Source organism: Sminthopsis crassicaudata, chromosome 2, assembly GCF_048593235.1.
Source record: "Sminthopsis crassicaudata isolate SCR6 chromosome 2, ASM4859323v1, whole genome shotgun sequence".
Classification (NCBI taxonomy): domain Eukaryota; kingdom Metazoa; phylum Chordata; class Mammalia; order Dasyuromorphia; family Dasyuridae; genus Sminthopsis; species Sminthopsis crassicaudata.
This window is the reverse complement of record NC_133618.1, coordinates 132,063,180-132,081,626: the sequence shown is the minus strand read 5'-3', so window position 1 is coordinate 132,081,626 and position 18,447 is coordinate 132,063,180. Positions and strand designations below refer to the sequence as shown.

General features: G+C 37.4%; 1 long non-coding RNA gene across 1 annotated transcript in view; it reads left to right on the top strand.

Moving 5' to 3' along the window:
- LOC141554873 (uncharacterized) overlaps window positions 1-18,447 on the top strand; it is a 139,420-nt gene that overhangs the window by 41,169 nt on the left and 79,804 nt on the right. Inside the window, exon 2 of the long non-coding RNA XR_012485992.1 lies at window positions 10,615-10,779. This is a non-coding gene — a long non-coding RNA (uncharacterized LOC141554873). The remainder of the gene's footprint in view (window positions 1-10,614; window positions 10,780-18,447) is intronic.

Genomic DNA, 18,447 nt, shown 5'->3' with positions numbered 1-18,447 from the left:
TAAATTATTAAAGCTTTTAAAATTTTTATTAAAGCTTTTTATTTTCAAAACACATGCAAAGATAATTTTTCAACATTGACTCCTGCAAAACCTTGTGTTCCAAATTTTCCCCTCCTTCCCCCCAACTCCCTCCCTAGACAGTAATATAACATATAAAATGAAAAACTTTGAAAGACAAGAATTCTGATCAACACAATGAACAACATGATTCTAGAGAACTGATGCTAAAAGAAACCTACCCACTTCCTGACAGAGAAGTGATAGAGTAAATGTGCAAATTAGGACGCATAACTTTGGACATGGACAATGTAGAAATTTGTGGTACTTGACTACATATATTTTCCTAGATATTTTCTAGTGGGAATGGGGAGAGATGGGTGGGATAGAAAATAAATGGTTGTTAATTGAGAAATTAAACTTTAATAAAAAATGATATGGTCAATAGTATGGAGGAGAAAACATTTTCCTTTCCTCTTTGGTGACTTCTGCTACAGGTGGAAGAATCTCTTCTATATGCCCGGATCTGACAACTTACCTATAGCTTAACTGTTTACAATCTTGCAAAAGAGTATCTAATTTTTGTTCATATAATGAAGTCACTCCTTTAAGGCTTTAAGAGAAAGGTGTTTATACTGTTAAAGGGAATCTCTGGGCATTAACACCTTGTTAATACATTAGCACCTCATTACTTCCCTTATCTTCTCTTTGCTTTCTTTGACAGGAAGTTAGTTATATGGATAGGATGACCAAATTCTCTCTTTTCCATGTATGCCTAGGTATAGACAAAATATATTTATAAAATACATAGTATATACAGTATGGAGACAGTACTGGCAGCCAGAGGGAGTGGGTGGGGATCAGGAAAGCCTTTATGCATAAAGTGTCTCTTGGGCCAAGTTTTTAAGGGAAGAGGATGAGAAGGGAATGTATTCAAGATATAGGAAACATCTAGTGCAAAGTCAAGGGGATGGGGGATAGAGGGTTATATGCAAGGAATAAAGAGGCCATTTTGTCGATCTCAAAGAATGGTCTTAGAGCTTGGAGTTTAGCTCCTTCATCATATTCTCCTTGGAAAGTAAAGCTTTTTGTGAGGCTGCTAAACTGATAGTTCTCATTTACCTTGGATCTACACCAAGTGAGCAATTCACGATAATATCACTTAGCACAGTACATAGCACATAATAAGTCCTTGAAACTGTGAGTTCACTGACTGATATCAAGAGGAATTAGCAAGGTCTATCTGTGAGTTCTCATGGCTTTCCTCTGGCTATAAGGCAATCCAGTTGATGACTTTTTTTCCTTTTTAAAAATACACCATTGAGGAAATCTTGCTCCAAGAAGCTGGTTCTGGGTTCTAGAATGCAGGAATTCCATAGCTATAGAATCCTCTAACTCAGGAACTCTTGAATTCAGGATTATCATGAGTAACCCCAGGGCTGGAAATATCTATTTGCAGGACTGTTAGTCTCTAACTTGGCCTCAGAAAAGGAAATAGAAAAGAAGATATCCAGGAATTTGGGGTCTGAAAACTTTCCACTGGAGTTTTCCCAGTCAAGCAAAGGCTCACTCTATGAGCAGGGGACTAGAACCCACATGTTGCTGTATATAGAGTGCCCCCATCCCCATGCTCTGTAATAGCACCATGTTCCTCAGGGGACACATAAGATGGACCAGGAGTTCTCAGAATCATCCCTCTTATACATTCAAGAAGGGTATATATGATGGAAAGGGGCACTGAGTATAAAGAACTCTGGACTTGGCATTAGGGACCCAGGTTTAAATCTAGGTTTGATCTCATGGTAGCTGTTCACTTGACTGTGGGCCTCAGTTTGCCCTATTATAAAATAGAGGCAATGTTCCTTGTATTGCCTGTCTCATAGAGTAGTTGTGAGGAAATTATTTTTATTGGCTCTAAAGTGCTATATTAGTTCTTATTAATCACTTAATAATAACCCCAACAACATGGAGTGCCAATGTGCTGCAGAGGGGGGTTACCTTCCTTCCTGAAATGGGGGCAACCACATCTTTCTTAATTGATTTGCCTCAGCTTCCCTCCAGCAGGATGGCGAAACTCTGTTCACATTCTCCAGCAGGAGAGATATCTCCCCATAATTATCTCTCTTTAGCCAGCTTCATTAACAACTTCAATTAGTCAACAAGCCTGCAATGCTTCATCAGCTGCCTGGATTGGAGGCAAAATTAAGCCGTCACATTTATGAACTGCTCAGAGAGTTCTGGGAGGAATTTCACATATTTTATATTTAATACCTTGCCTCTTATCTTTATTTATAATGTTAATAATGATTTGGGGGCCCTGCTCCAGAAGGGGTGGAGAATGTGAATGAAAAAGGAGGAAGGAGCGGAACATGCAGAGTGGACACAGAGTGGAAAGGTCACTGGGGGTCTCCCTGTAGACAGGTGCAGGCTTTCCTAAGGCGTTTCAGATAATAGAGCTGAGCCTTCATTGGCCCTGTTCAGATGTTTTCTTTTGTGTTGGTCCAAATGGCCCAGTGAACCAGGGAGGCTTCTGTCTTGTGATTGCACTGCAGGATGCTCTTTAAACCTTCCTCCTTGCATCCCACCCTTTTTATCCCCTCCCCTGAATGTCTGCCATTAATAATTCAAAGCTTGGTCCTGTCTTAGATAAAACTCAGTTTGGGAAGATTCAGACCAATTAGCAAGAATTTCCTTCCCTCCCTCACTGACTCCTTTCTATCGGAGAGTCTGCTTCTCCAACCTTTCCTATAGGGCCAATCCCTAACTAGAAACTGTTTATGGAAGAAATAGAAAAAGGGAGACAGAATATTAGAATTGGAAGGGACTTTGGAGAGCAGGGAGTTCAGTTCCTTTTACAGATGAGGAAACTGAGGCTTAGAGAGGGAAAATAATTTTCCCAAGGTTTTTGTTAAGAATCCAGATGCACAGAATCTTGCTTGTGGTACTTTAGAAAGATGGTCACATACCCTTAGTCCCTGCCCTCTGAATATTTTAATCAGGGACCGATTCCAGTTTTTTGTTTGTAGGATGAGTTAATTAAAGTATACATTTTTCCATCTAGCCTTATCTGTTATTAATCAACAAACATTTATTAAACATCTGCTCTGTGCCAGACATTGTTCTGAGTGCTAAGAAGACAGCAAAACAAAGAACAACAACAACAACAAAAAAAGGTAGCTCCTACCCTCAAGGAGTTTACATTCTAACTGGGCAAGACCACACAGAAATGAAGGAAGAAAAGTAGAGAGATGAGGGAAGAATGTAACTATGAGGAGACATAGCAGAGAAATCAGGATAGGAGAATAATGAGCATGACCAGCCTGGATACTTCTCAAAATTGAGGTTCCAGGAAGGACTCATCAATCTGAAGACAGGACTCACAGATAAAAATACAAAAGTCCCCTGCCCTCAAGAAGATTCCAATCTATAGAGGGGAAGTAACATATGCTATGAGTTTAGAGAGATATGCAAAATAGCTACACAATAATTTTGAGAGGATGGCACTAGCACCCAGGAACATAAAAAAAGGCTTCATATAGAATGTGTATTTTAGGCTGAACCTCAAAGGAGGCTAAGAAATTCAAGAGTTATGTTCAAGAAAATCTTCCCTTCGGAGAGCTTCTTTGTCCTCATTAATATCTATCTGGTAGCTAATATCTGGAATGTGTACTTGGGTTAAGAAGTCCATGAGTTCATTGGTTTTGGCTGCTGCTTGACTACATAATGGTCTTATATACTTAGCAGAAGTCTTTTTGAGAGGCTTTGATTGAACAATACATTGACTTGTGACCATTTTGATGAAAAGAATCTTCTAACTTGGGTAGACTGGTGGAATTCAGATGAAAAACATACTGTTGATCACCAAGTTCATATCCTAAGCCTTTTCATCCTGGAATTAACACCAAGATCACCTGAATATACATAATGAATGCTTAATAAATGTTTGTTGAATTGAGAATGAAGTATCAGAGTAGAAGGATGCTTATGACAATAATAGTAGTAATAATACCAAATCGTTGTCCCCAATCACTCAGATATAACATTTGTTCATAAAAAGTTAAGAATCACATTTTAAAAATAGATGTTGCAATGTTAAATGTTCATAATCTACAAGGCACATGGAATTAAAAACTTTCAAAATATAGAGACCTCACTGAGATTAAAATCATATGCCAATGTGATGAAAACCTTATCATCCCCTCCTGCTACTAGTGTTTTACTGAGTGCTTTCAGTGGGTCTAATAAAGTGAGCTTTTAAATTAAATTGAATAATTAATATATTTTATTTAATTATAAAAAAGTAATTTTATCCACTTGTGCAGTAGTTTGCAGAATGTTTAATAGAAAAGAATGATAGCAAGATAGTAACTTTGTTGAATAAATTGAGGCATTTTCTATCATAATAGCGATAATTTTCTATGGAATGAGAGTTTTCTATAATAGTAGTAATAAGAATAATAAGCAATAGGAATGTTTTATATAATACTACTAGTAAGAATAATAGTTAACACATATATGCCTCTAAGGCTTGCCAAATACTTAACATACATTACCTTCATATATTATTTTGTTTCATTGTCACCACAATCCTGTGAGATGGGTATTATTTTTATTCTAATTTTACAGATGAAGAAACTGAGCTGAGAGATGTTAAGTGATTTATTAAACATAATTCCCTGAAGCAGATTTAAGAGTGGGGTAGAAAGGAGGTTGGAAGTAGTGCTTGCTGTCTAGAAGTTGGAGATGGAATGATCCTGGAAGAGAAGGCAGAATGGTAAAGCAAGATGGCTTAGTATCCCATGACCCCTTAAGTAATCCTGGGCATACATTAGAAACAGATGTATATTAATACTAATAAAAACAATATATATTTATATAAGACCTTAAGATTGTCTAAGATTTCTTCACAACTGTCCTGTAAGGTAACTAATCCAAGTAATATTATTCTCATTTTACTGATATGGAAACTGAGGCCCAGAGAGAAAGATAATATTCACCCAGGATAGAAATATCCTGGTATCATAGAACTTGAAAAAAACCTCTAGTTATAAGGTAATAAATCTAGAGATGACCTAATTTTCCAGATAACTGAAGCCCTGGGAACTGAAGTGATTTGTCCAAAGTCACCCAGAGAATTCTGTATATAGGATATTAAATGTGACTAAAGACCAGTAATCTTTTCCCTGTACCCATTCCTACTTCCCTAAATCCAGCAACCTTATTTCCTGACAAAACATGGAGCCCCAGATTGGGGGAAATTACTTGTAAAGGACCAGGCATTAGTAATTGCTAATGCCTCCATTAACAGTCATCTTGCCCCCACATCCTATGCTCTTTCTACTTTATCACAAGACCTAGGCTCCCTAGTGCTGCTTCTGCCACTGCATGATCTTGGATAAGTCACTTCTCCAGTTGGGGAATCTATTTCATCATCTGGAAAATGAGAGGATTGGCCACTGAGGTCTTTTCCAGGGTTATAATTCCAGCAATATTTCTACAAGTATCTTGCAGTGGTGAATACATTCAGCCTCTCCCTGTCTGGCTGGGCTAGACAGAGAGAGAGAGAGCTCCAACAGCAAGGTCAATTAATTCCAAGCTGAGACTGAAGCCTAAGAGACAGGGAGCGGCGCGCTGAAAGATGATGGCTGGCAAAAATCATTAGAAGCATCTTTCAACAATCTATATGCTGTTATCGATCTGGCTATAGATCATCTTCCATCCCCCCCCCCAACCTTTTTCCCCCTCCAAGATCTTTTGGATCAATACAGCAAGTGCATTGAGATTGTAGCAACACATTTAAAACCTTATAAAAGGTTATTTAGTTGCTAACAGAGCAGTGGTTTCTGCAAAGCCTGCCAAAAGGTTACAGCTTTTGGGGGATCATAAATTACAGACGACAGGGAAAAAGTAAGTGCGGTTTTCTTTATTGTCTCGTTGATGGATGGACTCCTGAACAAGGCAGAAAATACATCATATCACCTTTAATGGGCGTGCATTTCTGCAGCCATAAGTCACAATTTTAAAATAGAAAATGGTGAAATATGGCGTTGTATATTCCACTTGTGACATATTTATGAGTCCTTCTCTTCTTATAAATACAGTGATTGCTATTTCAAAGCACCATGTCAGGTATGAGCTGAGCACAAACAGCTGGTGAGGCTGAAAAATTATAGCCAGGGCTGGACGTTTTCAAAAACTCTCTCTCGCAGCAGTAAATTTACTGTGTTTGCACTAACTGTTATTAAAACCAAATCCATATCTTGGCAACAGGAATCCATTGCCCAGTAACAGCTGGAGTGACAGTGGACCCTGACAGCCAGGCTGTAAAGTTGGCTGATTGAACACATCTTAAGCATGAGAAGGTTGGAGGCCCCAGTCTCAGTCCCTTTACACTGCCCCTCCTTCCCCTAGTTGTTCTTCCACCTCGATAACCCAACCCAGTGACATGCACTGGGGATGCTCCAAGGTACAGTTAGATATCCTTAGCCTTTAAAAGCTTCCAAAGCATTTCCTTCCCAACAGTCCTGTTGGGGGTAGGCTGGGCCAGGGTTATTATTCCCATTTCATAGATAAAGAAACTGAGGCTGATAAAATATAAAAAACTCAACGGTCATCCCAGCTAATAAATGTTGGAATCAAGACTTTAACCCAAATCACTGGACTAAAATTCCAGTTGTCTAGTGAAAGTATTTCTGGGAAGAACTCGGCTTCACAACTCTGCTGTGAACCCCTTTACCCCAACAATTCATTTGGATGGAGTTGCTGGGTTTTGCTTGAGGAAAGGAATAATCCTGTAACTTTTGGAGAAGAACTCTGTACCCTGAGGCTAAAATGAAAGACAAGGGACAAGACTCATAGATATATTTGATATTTTTCGTGGGCTGCTGGCAATGGGGAAAATTTTGAACAGAGGATCCCTTCAAAGATAGTTTGGATTTCAACTAATGTTCCTTATATTTCCATTATGGTTTTTTTTTTTTTTTTACAATTTCTAAGCACTTTGACATGTATGATCTTTTTTGTGGAAGGAGGTGAATTGGGAGTCAAAAGCCCTGAGTTCAAAATCTCATCCAACCATTTGGTTCCTGTGTGACATTGGACAATTCATGTTCCTTTCCAAAGCCTTCATTTGTAAAGCACTTAGATTATGTGTCAGGCACTTAATAAATGATTGTTCCCTTCCCTCTCCCCACTTGGGATAGTGAATTTGCTATCTACTAAGGAAGCCAATTCTACTTTAAGACAGCTCTAATTGATAGCCTGTCCTCTACATTGAATAAAATGAGGAGTTTTCTCTACTATGGTGACAATTATCTACAGAATGAGAGCTTTCTATAATAGAAAAATGTTTTCTATAATAATAGTATTTCCCTCTCTGGGGAAAGATTAGTCTCAGGTCTTGGTCATCAGTTTTGTCTTATGGGGTCAAGAAGAACCAGTTTGCTCTCTTTGCCATAGGAAATCTCTCCAAATATTTAAAGGTAGCTCTTTCATTTTTCCTTATCTTTCTCTACATGTAATTCTCCTCTACAGATCCTCATATGACTTGGTCTTTTATCTTACATCATCCTAGTTACCTTTTCTGGATGTTTCTCATCTTTAAAAAAACAACCCAAATAACTTTACAATTCTATCCTATGATGTAACTACCTTGCCACCTCCCTGCCTGTGGCTGAGTAATGCTATCTACTCTGAGCAGCCAGGGGAGGCCATGTTTCCTTCAGAAAAAGTCAGAGACTCCTTCAACAGAGCTTCAGGAAACTTGGGAAGGCACAGGTAATGAGTGGCTACTTGAGGCATGGCTCCTTGTCAGCATATGTTTTGCATAGGGACCCTGCCAATGCAGGTGCTTTGCCAATGCAGCTTTGGGGACATGAGTTTCAAATCTGTCACTAAGATTAAACTTCCCCAAATTTCCATTATTCTGTAGCACAGAACATATCATTCAGGTAAAATAAAATTTGTTTATGGAAGGAGGATAATCCTTCCCACAGGTCAGTTTGTGCATAAACCACAGTTGTTTGGACTCAGGAGAACTCTCTAGATTCTCTTTCCTCATGTGCACACACAAAAAGCATCTAATTAGTTTCTTTTCTTTCTTTTTTTTTGTCTCGATTATAAACAGGAGAGCTGACCTTTAAGAAGCAATTGGTTTTTAAGTTTGCCAATTTGCATAATATCAATTTCTAAACAATATCAAGGCCACAACCTGGCAACTCTAAAAAGGAGGAGAGGATAGAAGTAAGTGGGAGGATAAGGACTCCATGTCACTGTGTCTTAATGAGCTGCCTTTGACTCTTTTTCCTCAGATTAGAGAGAGCAGGGCAAGATATTTTCTTGACTGAGGCCCCAGGAGTTTAGATTTTTGGACTTTTATTTGGGCTCTTACTCAAGAGACTTTTGGGTGAGTCTAAGGTAGTTCTTTTGGGCCTGTGATTCTTCATCTGGATCATGGAAGTTCTGCCCTGGTGGCATTGCTACTAGTGAATCCTCAGGGAGGGGTTACATGATCTCAAAAGGACATCTTTGGGGTTGGAATTTTACTCTGATTACTTACCCTCTCTGGCTTTGGGTGAGTAAATCACTTAATCTCTGGATTTCAGTCCTTATCTGTAACAGGTAGGTTATGGAGAGAGGGCAGGTAGATGCCATAGTGGATAGATCACAGGGTCTGGACATAATGCCTGACACATTGTAAATATTATATAAATGTTAATTATTATTATTATTATTGTTAACATGAGAAGGTTAGATTAGGCCATCTTTAAAATATTTTCCTGTTCTAAGATCAGTTATCCTATGATGGGAATATAAAACTGTATATGTTTGTTGGTTTTTTTTCTTCTATTACTTTCAAAATCTCTGTCATCCTTTCAATTGACATTGATAATAACAATAATAATTATAGATAATAGTTTTTTAAAATAGATGCCTTTCTACCAATTACTCATAATTTCCAAACTACATGGAATGAAAAGATTTTAAAACATAGAGATCTAGTAGAAGAAATTAAATGCATAAGAGTACAGGATGAGATATATATGTTTGTCTTTGGAATTGGCCAGAGATATTTTCAGTGAATCTATAGAAGATGAGTTAACATAAGTCTCAAGAATGCAATTATCAAAAGCAGTCATTTTATCTACCTATAGCAGGATAGTTGCTTATCTTCAGGCTATTTCTACCAGAGCTCCATCAAAAAAGATGAGAACAAGATGACAGTGATAATGACAGTAATAATAGCACGTTAAAACACTTTGCATACATTACCTCATTTCATCCTCCAAAATGTCAGGGAAATATTATTATCTGCATGTTACTGCTGAGGACATTGAGGCCCTTAGAGATAAAGTTATTTGTGTAAGGCTACAACAACATTTAGCTTTTAACTAAGTTAAGTAATGGATCTTAAATTGGTAAATAGTATGGTTTAGCAGGCTTAATTGAAGTGGGTATTGTGGATAAATGCAGGGCTTATACAACCTTAGTAGACTCTGAAATGCTTTAAATATTCTGTGTAGAAAGAACCGAACTTTTGATTTACCATGATGTCTGAGATGATCTCTCTTGTTTGACCTTATCTATTTTCTAGGTCCCCAAGGTTAATAGATTTTTTTGGGGCGGTTTTGTTGTATTATCACAATTTATAGTTGGGAAGGAGAAGGGATTATCTTAGGGACACAATAGTATGTTAGAGTCTTCCTGGATCTCCATGTTTTTTCCCTGTTAGAAGCCGGAGGTCCTTAAGGGAATATGAAGTTTAGTTGTGAGTCAATGAGTAGACTCGATTCTCTCTCAGTTTAGAATGACTTTACACTTCCTGCCTTTTTTCCCTTCTGACTTTTGTTTCAAGTCAAACCAAATGGGTTCTCAAACCAACAAGCAGGCCAGGGAATAACGACACCTTTTTCCTCTGCCAAGGCTATAATATCAGACATGAGGTCAGCTCCTCAGGAGCTGTCCAGGGAGGCTGTTTTGAATGGGTGCCATCTTGGTTCAGTGCCTCCCTGATGAGGTGTTCCTGCAAGAATGACTTAAATATTCAAGGCAAAAGAATTGAATGTTGAGTTTGGCCAGTATACACTGGAGTTTTGTCTTAACATCAATCAGTGTGCGCTGACAGATCTAAATATATTTGGGGTACTTTTTCTTCTCTTCTTCGGAGATCCCTGTCCATTCAGGGATCCATCTTGCCTGCTGTCATCTTGGAATATAATGGTTTACACACAGCTCTCTAGGGGCTGCCTGGCTATATCAATTATTCTTCTCCTGTGAAGTATTAGTGCATCTTATACAAATGAAAGAACCCCCCCCCCCTCAAATACCTATAACCTAAACCTTGGGTCACATCTATAAGTAGCATAATATAGAGCTACATATAAAACATATGAAACCTTTGACTCACCATGATGGGACATGAAGAGGACTAAAGTTTATTAAATTGATCAATGAATCATAATGAATATCATCTATTATGTGCCAGGCACTGTGTCCTAGAGCCACTGGAATTATAAAGACAAAATGAAACAGTCCCTGCCCTCATCAAGCTTAGATTCTATTGGGGAAGATGAATCAGCTGTTATAGATTTGAACTTCACCTCTTTTATTTACTTCTAGTAGGACTGGGCCAGTCATTTAAGTATTCAGTGCTATGAGAAAGTAGAATCACCAAAATCCAAGAGGAAAATGCATCTGAGAAGAAATAGATGGTGAATAGTATCAAATACAACAAATGGATCAAGAAGGATGAAGACTGAAAAAAAAAGCCATCAGATTTGACAGGTAAGATTATTGATAACTATCAAGAGAACACTTCCCCTTCATGTCTCCTTCTTTAGGCTAACTATCTCTACTTCTTTTAGTTGACTTGAACTTGAGCCCCTTTACTCAGCCTCTTCTTTATATCCTTATACTTACCAATGTCCCTTCTAAAATGTGGAGTCCAAAACTGAACACAGTACTTAAGATATGAATTGAATAATATAGAATAAAACAGAACTATGACCTTCTTATTCCTGTTAGGTATGCCTCCCAGTGCAGCCCAAGATTTCATTAGATTTTTCCAATTAGAAAATCCAAACATGGAATTAGATGTCTCATAAGTTCTTGAGTCCTTATCACTGAGATCTTTATAAAGTGATTTAGATAACCACTTATTGAAGAAATGTAAATGGGATCCATGTTTTAGACAACCTCTGTGGTTCCTTCCCATTTTGCTTCTGTGATTTTATTATTACAAGGCATCCCTATCAAGTACTAATCAAGTGCCACTCGGAGAGCAGGCTAGTCAACCTATTTGAAGAAGCAGGGCACCCTGAGGGAGTTACAGGAGACAGTATGTGCCAAGCAGGAAAAACCACCACCACTATCTCTTCTTGGATCTTTATGGAAATAGCTCAGGACCCTGTACCCAAGGACTTTTGGAAAAGCAGTTCTCCTAGACCAATGTCAAGTGGTTCAATACCAGAAACAGATATGATTTTGTTGGTGAAAGTGGCAATAAAGTTGAGATGTTACCACTTGCTTTGCTACTATATCCTAAGGACTTTTCCACTGAATTTTAGCTGATACCTCCCAGATATATTGTCTCTTTATTAGATTATAAACTCTTTGTTACTTTTTGATTTGTATGTACTTTATTTAGCATAGGATTTTGCATAAAGCAAGAGCATAATAAATTCATTCATTCATTCATTCATTTATTGTCATAAGACCTGAATGAGTACCTTGGCTACTTATTGATTCATTGTGATTTGGGGCAAATCATAGCCTTAAAAATCTTTTATAGAATGATAGATAGATCCAGAGCTGGAAATGATCTTAAAATAATTTAGTGGCAAGTTAGGTGATACAATGGAGAGAGCACAGATTCTGGAATTAGGGAGACCTAAATTCAAATCTGGTCTCACATATTTACTAGCTATTTGCCTGTGGGCACGTCATTTAACCCTAATGGCTTCCCCCCAAAAGCCACTTAGTGAAACCTCTTATTTCTTCAGGTATAAAATGAGAAGATTTAAGATACATCAAGTCTCCTGAATTTAGAGAGTTAAATTCTTAAGTCTTCAAATGTCTGTTTTCAGTTTTTTTTTTTTTTTCCAGCTTCCCTTTCCTAGCATTTGTGAGGGCTGGAAAATTTTTTAAATATTTAAAATCTAAGATTTAGAACATATGTGAAAGGTGCACAAGATGTGTAATTTGAATTTTGGCTTTGACCTTAATTAATATCTGTGAGTATTTAGGATTCACTTATTCTCTTTGAGCCTCAATTTCTCATTTGTAAAACTTGGATAATAACATTTTGTTTACCCATTTCACCCACATAGTTCTTGGGAATATGCATTGGAAATCTTAAAATATTATATAAGCATAAGCTGCTAATAATTAAAAATTCCTGGCTCTTTTCCTCTCCAGTAGCTTATCGTATCAGTCTGACCACACCCTTGATGCAACAACTCTTCCTGTCCTTACCTTTTGAGAGATGTATCCACATAGATGAGACACTATTGCTTATTTCTCCCAGGTTTGAAGGGGGCATAAATTCAGTTTTGCAATTACATGGTACAAAATGTCATAAACACATATAACTCACTACCAACTCTAGTTTATGAAAAATATGGAAGCACTGAGATTGAGAAGCTTTCTTCCCTAGAGTTCTGACTAAGCCTGAGGGTTAGGACACACTGGAAATGATAACAATAAAAAAGTACCTCGTGTATAAATAGCAACTGAGCACTTTCATATCTGTGTTCTCATTTTATCTAGCAATATACCTGTGAGAAAGTCAGGTGATAGGGAATGCTCTATGTGTTTTATAGATGGGGAAAATATAGGCTTTGGTTTAGAAGGATAAATGCCTTTGTGAAGGGAGTCCAGGCCTGGGTCAGGAATAGAATCCATATTTTGCATTGGAGGTCGGTCTTGAAGTAAAAAAAGAAAAATATATAGAGCATCCTTAGCTTTCCAGAGAAGGCATTGGGTACCTAGATCTGTAGGAACCTCTCAACAGCAGAGGGTTTCTCTATGTGTGAGATTCTGTGGTACTCTGTGAAATAGAGAGATGACCATCACCACATATATTCTTTAGGCTTTCGTAGACCATGAATAAAGTAACCAGCTGCCAAATATCTAGGAAAGGCTAACCTGGATACAGGTTACAGGTTCTCTTTATGAGTCAGTTTGACCCCAATGAGGTAATTGTAGACTTAGGGATAAAGTGTGTGTAAGGCCCTTTAAAGCAAATGCACCTTTTGGAAAGTTATATGCAAAACCAATCACTTATCTCAGTGCAGATGGATCTTTGGGGCTAAGTGAACACAGATAGAAAAATCCAATTAACATTATAGCTTAAAAATTAGGAATCAAAAAGTCAAGATAAGTATCTCAAGTATCTAAGTCATCCCATATGAATAACTCCAAATTAAAAAAAAAGTTTTTGTTTCGATCATTATTGTTATCTCTCCCAGGTTCTACATATTCTATGGATCAGAAATTTCCTCAAACTACAGCTCCATATGAGTCAACCATATGATATGGCAGTCCCCAAATTCAAATACTCTTGGGCTTCATTCTATTAAGGTGTGATATCGAGTTTAGACCTGCTATAGCTTTTCATATTCACCTTTTAGGAAGATCAGCAATACGTTGGAGATTGTGCAGAGGAAGATGATTAGGATTGTAAAGGGCCTTGACATCATCATACATATGAGGATGAATAGAAGGAACTGGGAATGTTTAACTTAGAAGATAAAAGACTTAAGGGGCACAGAAGGTCATTTTCAAGAATCTATGGGCCCCAGGTGGGAGGAGGTCAAACTTGTTCTGCTTACCTCCGGAGGCCAGAACTAGGAGTAGTGAAGGGATGACAGTTGCAGAGAGTTGATGAATAGACTCGATGTGCATAAATCCATAAATGAAGGACTGTGGAATGTTCTGAGGAGTAGGAACTCTTTACTGATTTTCCAGTGGGATGTAAGGTATTAGGGTATTCTTTCTGAATGAGGTAGCATTAGAATTGGGATATAAAGGATGTAAGTAGAGAGTTTACTGGTCTTCTTTGTACAGTTATCCCTTCCATATTGGAGGGGTTAGGGACCCAGCTTCCCCTGCAATCTAGAAAATTTGTGTAAAATTGTTTTTGCCCTCCCTTTACACCAGTGAAGAAGCCTGACTTTTTTTTCTTTTTTTATATGAAGTATTCATAGTACCTTATTATAAAATTCAGGTGGTACTATATGACACTCTACACATTTTGTGCATTTTTGAGTTTCTAAACTTTTCTGTATCATTTGATGGCCTTTCAATGTTGTCTGAGGCTTCAACAATACTTCCCCCAAATTCCTATTTAATTTTTTATGCTGACCTGTAATAAAGTAAAACTGCAATGGGGAAAGTTACAATGTGGAAGGAATAATTGTATGTTGAAATATTTGTGTGTAGGAATTCAGTCAATGTAGATGGGGGTGGGGAACCACATTCTGGTTTTAGAAAACAGCACAAGAAAAAAAGCATAGGTATGAGAAAGTGTAGTCTTTGTACCCTGAAGGAGGTACAGCAAACAGTCCTATTTGGTCAGAGTATAGAGGACGTGAGCATCATATCATGAAATAAAGCTGAAAAGCTAGGGGAGGGCTTTGAATGACAAACTCCGAAGTCTGAACTTTACTTGGCAAGCAATAGAAAATCCAGGGATTTTGTTGGTTTTCTTTTTTTTTTCCACTAGGACAAATGTCCCGAACATATTAGGCACCTAAAAATGTTGGTTTAAATGAATGAGTTTTGAACAAAAGAACCGGGTTTATACTCGAGGAAAATTTTGTCTGTCAGTGGGTGAAGAATGGATTGAAGGCAGAGGAAACACATGAGGAAGCTCTGGCAATAGTCCAGGCATGGTAGTAATGAGGACCTGAAGTAGGGTGATGTCAGGAGGGAGATACTGTCATCCAGAGCTCCTTTTTGCTCATTACTCACTCACTCACTCCCTAACCCTCTCTTAAGCCTGACACTTAGCATCAGAAATCTTTTGCACAAAGCAAAGTCTCTGGCTCTGTTCATACATTGTTTTTCTTTCCCGAACACCTGTGAAGACTTTTTAAGCTGGCCACTCTGTTTTATAAGATTGCTACTTCCTGCCCTTACTTTATTACATCTGCTCTTTGGGGCATGGTATTATAAATTGGGCATGTGATGATGTGTAATCACTAACTGAAAAGCCAACACTTTATTTATTTATTTATTTATCTATACCAGCAGTAAAGCAAATAAAAGGCAAGAATGACAAGGCTTGAGCCATTTTTGACAGCGGGATTTATGGGGACATGTATATTTAAAATCTGATTTGAAATGGAAGAGGCAGCATGATATAGTGTAAAGAATGTTATATTGGAGTCAGAAGAATTGGGAAGCTGGCTCTAGTAGACTTGGCCTGGAGTTTTTACCTCAACTTTTTATTGGCTATTTGACCCTTAATCTCTGTCTGCCTCAGTTTCCTCAAATATAAAATGAAGGTAATAATAGCATTTACTTCCCAGGATTGTTGTAAGAGTTATAGAAAATGAATTATTATTATTATCATAATTACTGTGAACATGGAAAATCATTTGACTTTTTTGGATCTCAACTTCCTCATTATGAAAAAAACTGTTAAAGTAAGTTTTTTAAGTTGGACCAAGTTTATTTCTGCCACAATACAATGGTGAGAGTTCTGGACCTTGACTCTGAAGATTTGAGTTCAAAGAAGGCATTGAATATTTACTAGAAGAAAGATTATAGGGAAGTCACAACTTTTGTCTGTCACAGTTTCTTAACTGTAAAATGAAGATAATAATAGCACCTGCCTCTCAGGATAGTATGAGGATTAACTTAGAAGATAAAAGACTTAAGGGGCACAGAAGGTCATTTTCAAGAATTTAAAGGGCCTCCAGGTGGGAGGGAGTCAAACTTGTTTTGCTTACCTCTAGAGTCCAGAGCTAGGAGTAGTGAAAAGGGTGAGAGTTGCAGAAAGTTGATGAATAGGCTTGATGTGTATAAATCCATAAACAAAGGACTATGGAATGTTCTGAGGAGTAGGAACTCTTTACGAACTTGCCAGTGGCATGTAACGTATAAGGATGTAAATCAAATAATATTTGTAAAGCACTTAGTCCAGTGCTTGCCACATAGTGGGTACTTAATAAATACTTGTTTCTTTTCTTTTCTTCCAAGTTTAAATGTAGGATCCTTGAAACTATTGCAGTTCTAATGATATTGGCTCCTTTCGAAGTCTTTATTTCTGTTTACTTCTTGGGAGAGTTTTCCAAAAATCTGATAGCTTTGGACTGGGGGTAGGGAGAGGCTGGAGTGGAAGATAGTAAGATATTTGCCTATAGGCTTATTGCTTAATAAATATTTAACCAATGCCTCAGCCTCAGAGGTAGTGTTGTAGGCTGGAAAGAACACCTGATTTGGAGACCTATATTTATCACTTATGAATCCTTGAGCAAGCTATTTGACCCTTTTGTCAGTTTTCCACATCTACAAAATGGGAATAACATTTATTCCACTACTTCACAGAAATATTATAAGTAAAATCTTAAAATGCTTTTTTACTGAATTCACCTCTGATGCTTTATATGTATTTATGTATATATATATATAAGATGACATGCTTGTGATTTTATATATATATATATATATATATATATATATATATATATATATATATATATATATAATCACAAGCATGTCATTTAATCTTCCTAAGGCTAAAGGATTGGTTTCTAATACTAATGAGGTCCCTTCTGGTTCTAACTCTGTAATCTTATATGTGAATAGATATAGTAACACGCCAGTGAATGAATCAGTTTTAATTAGGAGAGAGGTCTGTGGTGAAGTTTCCTTAGAATATGTTCCAGAGTCTGTGCTATTCAATTTTTTTTAAACCAGGAAATAAAGACATATATGGCATGTTCATCACATTTCCAGAGTTGATAATCCTTCCATAGGACAGTATTAAAATCCTCAAGAATAGCTATCATGTCCCTCCTAAGATTTAAAGTATCCCAAATCATTCATCTGATATTTATTTGATATGAGCTTGAGGCTCTTCACTATCCCACCTACTTTCCTCTACATATGCTTTAGTTTATCAATATCCTTCTTAATACAGAGAGACCTGGGAAAAGGTCAAACCAAGATGTATAGGAAAAATAGACTTTTCAGCCTTTTCTTGCTAGCACTATCATTGCTATTTGCATTGGAGAGAGAAGCAAAACAGAGAAAGCTAAAAGTAGTTTCCTCACCACACTATAACTTAGTTTCTTCTCTGTTTGAGAAAATAGAGTCTTAGGGATATTTGTCTAGCCAGTGGAATATGTGACCTAAGAATTTAAATAGTTTTCTGATAATGTCAGTTGTCAGAACATAGAGGCAGCAGATTAAAGTCAAACGAAATAGTTTAGAGAAGAGGCAAACAAAGGAATTTAGTGAAGTCTTAAATAGAAGAGTTCTAACAGGAGTTCAGATAACATATCTGATCTTAGCCTGGGCCTTTGTTACCTTCTAATGGTACCTAATTGAAGGGAAGAGCTTCTTATCCAGTGGATGAGAGGTTGAATGAGAATAAGAAATGGATAGTCATTGAGCAAGGACAACCATAATACTTCTCTTTGGGGATTGAATTGTAGCATCTCCAGTAGATCATTGCTGTTTGTTCTTGTTGTTCATCCTTCATTCATGAAGAATTTCAAAGGATGATGTCTTGTCTTCAAGACAACTGGCGATGATTCCCCATTTCTGCCTTCTCTATAAGAAAATCCATGGCTGACAAATGTTAGGATCCCAAAGTACTGGTTCTACCATTGTTAGCAAAAACAGATTATAGAATTTTAAAAACTAATTTATAGCCCAGTTTTGTGTCACCTTTGGCATCTAGGACTCTCCATTTGTCAAGGAAGAGTTGCAAATGACTCTAGAGGTGTTATTTCATTAATAGGATTCTGAGGATGATGACTGAAGTATAGCAGGAACCTGAAAGAGCTATAATTCTCTCTAAGGAGGATGGGGGAGGACTTATTAACCAAAGTCCTACCTACTATAGAGTGGGGATGCCTGAAAAAATTGGTTAACTGTTCCTTAGCTCTCCCTTCAGGGGATAGGCACATGAATCACATTTTCTTTAGTGGTCCATGAAGATAATCAGATAGCCACTGAAGTAATGGACAAAATGCCAACAGGTAAGGGTGAGGGTAGGGATTCGAAATACCTGAAAGAGATGATTTGAGATCAATATCTTATTGGGAGCAGGTCCATAGAGAGAAACTCAATGATATCAATTAAAGACACTGGAATTTTTGTGATGTCAGAAGTATTGGTTATACTATTATTCATATTATTTATTCATAATGGGTGCCTTGGCCACAGGTGTATCCATTTATATCTGCTACACATAAGATTTCTATGCAGGTCTATTCT